Raw genomic sequence first — 2,500 nt, 5'->3', positions numbered from 1 at the left:
TGGGTTTTTCCTATTCTACTTATCCCCCTTTTTTTCTTTTTTTCTTCTTCTTTTCTTCTTCTCCCCCTTCTTCTTCTTCTCCTTCTCCTCCTTCTTCTTCTCCCCCTTCTTCTTCTTCTCCCCCTTCTTCTTCTTCTCCCCCTTCTTCTTCTTCTCCTTCTCCTCCTTCTTCTTCTTCTCCCCCTTCTTCTTCTTCTCCCCCTTCTTTTTCTTCTTCTCCCCCTTCTTCTTCTTCTCCCCCTTCTTCTTCTTCTCCTTCTTCTTCTTCTTCTTCTCCCCCTTCTTCTTTTTCTTCTTCTCCTCCTTCTTCTTCTTCTCCCCCTTCTTCTTCTTCTTCTCCCCCTTCTTCTTCTCCCCCTTCTTCTTCTTCTTCTCCCCCTTCTTGTTCTTCTCCTCCTTCTTCTTCTTCTCCCCCTTCTTCTTCTCCTCCTCCTTCTTCTTCTTCTCCCCCTTCTTCTTCTTCTCCTCCTCCTTCTTCTTCTCCTCCTCCTTCTTCTCCCCCTTCTTCTTCTCCCCCTTCTTCTTTTTCTTCTTCTCCTCCTTCTTCCTCTTCTTCTCCCCCTTCTTCTTCTTCTCCTCCTTCTTCTTCTTCTCCTTCTTCTCCTCCTTCTTCTCCCCCTTCTTCTTTTTCTTCTTCTCCCCCTTCTTCTCCCCCTTCTTCTTCTTCTCCCCCTTCTTCTTCTTCTCCCCCTTCTTCTCCCCCTTCTTCTTCTTCTTCTTCTTCCCCTTCTTCTTCTTCTCCTCCTTCTTCTTCTTCTCCTCCTCTACTTTCTTCTTGTCTCCCATTCCTTCTTTCATTTCTCTCTCTCTTTTTTTTCTCATCTTTTTTTCTCTAACTCCCTGTGGCTTATCTGCCTTATCTTTATCATCTTGTCTCTCTCCTGTTATGCAGCTGCCAGCCTTTTTCCCTGCAAGATGAATGATCGTGTGAAGAGGTGGGCGGGGTGGAGTAACATGGAGTGCTGCCCTTCCTGTACAGGATGCATACAGGGGCCATAACCCTTGAAAGCTGACATATTAAAACTTCTCCATTTCTTTTTGGTCTCCAGAAAAAACAAAATTGAAATCTAAACAAAGCTACACAGGCATCAGAAATTTTTCTTTTTCAAAAAGACAGCAAAAAACAACATCCCCTGAAGAGCAGCTTTGTAATTAGACCTATGCAATATCCAATGGAGTCTCCCGTCAAACAGACGGATGATTAGGCAGGCAGGCTTATCTGTCGGTGTGTGTCCAATATAGCTGCACATTAATTCATTTTCTGACACTAAGTCCTTTTCACCTCCCCAAAATAAGAAAGATAACAAAACAGATTAAACAACAGCAACAAAATATGAACAATGGAGACATGTAAGTACAATATATCGGTTCAGCCACCGATATTTTCTCCCCCTCCACTAGACCTTGAGTGGTGGTCTGGCCGCTAGTCATTTGGATGAGACGATAAGCCGAAGTCCCGTGTGCAGCATGCACTTAGCGCACGTAAAAGAACCCATGGCAAAATTCTGTAGAAAAATCCACATCGATAGGAAAAACATAAAACTGCATGCAGGAAAAAATACAAAAAAAAAAAAAAGAAAAAAAAAGGGTGGCGCTGTAGTGTTGGGGCGCGCTCTCCCTGGGGAGAGCAGCCCGAATTTCACACAGAGAAATCTGTTGTGATAAAAAGAAATACAAATACAAATACAAAATACAAAAATATCATGTCCACAAAGCACTTGATTCATTATCCATGAATGAAACACAGACAATGCACAATATGCAGCATGCATACTTTGGTGATCTGTTCTTTATTTGAAACACAAACATTTCTACTTTTTGAATGAATGTTTCTCTTACTTTTTTTTTTTTTTCTTTTTTTTCAAAATTAAGAACATAAAGTTGGAGGAAACGGCAACTGCTGCGAACACTTTAGCATGAACATAAGAAACAAATTTCAATCTGTCAGTTCCCTTCATCCTAACAAGTGTGTGGAGGAGGGGGTAGAGGAGGTGCAAGGTAATGTGTGTGTGTGTGTGTGTGTGTGTTGGAGCTCATGTACGTTTATATGTATTTGACTGTGCTTTCATATGTGCTTGTACAAGTAAGTGTTCATCTCTGTGAGTGTGTGTTTGTGTTTGTGTGTGTGTGTGTGCCGTGGAAGCTGCGATACTTAGACTAGAAATGAGTGTGTGGAGGAGGGGGGTAGAGGAGGTGCACGGTAATGCGTGTGTGTGTGTGTGTGTTGGAGCTCATGTACGTTTATATGTATTTGACTGTGCTTTCATATATGTGAAACTGCATGTCTGGTGCATTTCTGTTATGCATGTGTGGGTGTATGTGTGAATGTGTGTCTTCATTTTTTACATTTATTTGCTTATTTATCACCATTGTTGTCTTATTTATTTATTTATTTATGTTTTATTATTATCATTTTATTAGTATTACTAATATTATTACTACTACCTTTTTCTATATTATAATTATTATTTATTTATTTATTTATTTATGCAAGCTTATC

At 40.4% G+C, this 2,500-nt stretch overlaps 1 protein-coding gene across 2 annotated transcripts in view; it reads right to left on the bottom strand.

Annotated features, from left to right (window-relative positions):
• Positions 1-2,500, bottom strand: part of LOC143294928 (peroxidasin-like) — an 85,433-nt gene that overhangs the window by 46,077 nt on the left and 36,856 nt on the right. The gene's annotated exons all lie outside the window — the stretch shown is intronic.

This window comes from Babylonia areolata, chromosome 20, assembly GCF_041734735.1.
Source record: "Babylonia areolata isolate BAREFJ2019XMU chromosome 20, ASM4173473v1, whole genome shotgun sequence".
In the NCBI taxonomy this organism is placed as follows: domain Eukaryota; kingdom Metazoa; phylum Mollusca; class Gastropoda; order Neogastropoda; family Buccinidae; genus Babylonia; species Babylonia areolata.
Note: the sequence above shows the minus strand (reverse complement) of the source record. Positions and strands in the feature narration are given on the sequence as shown.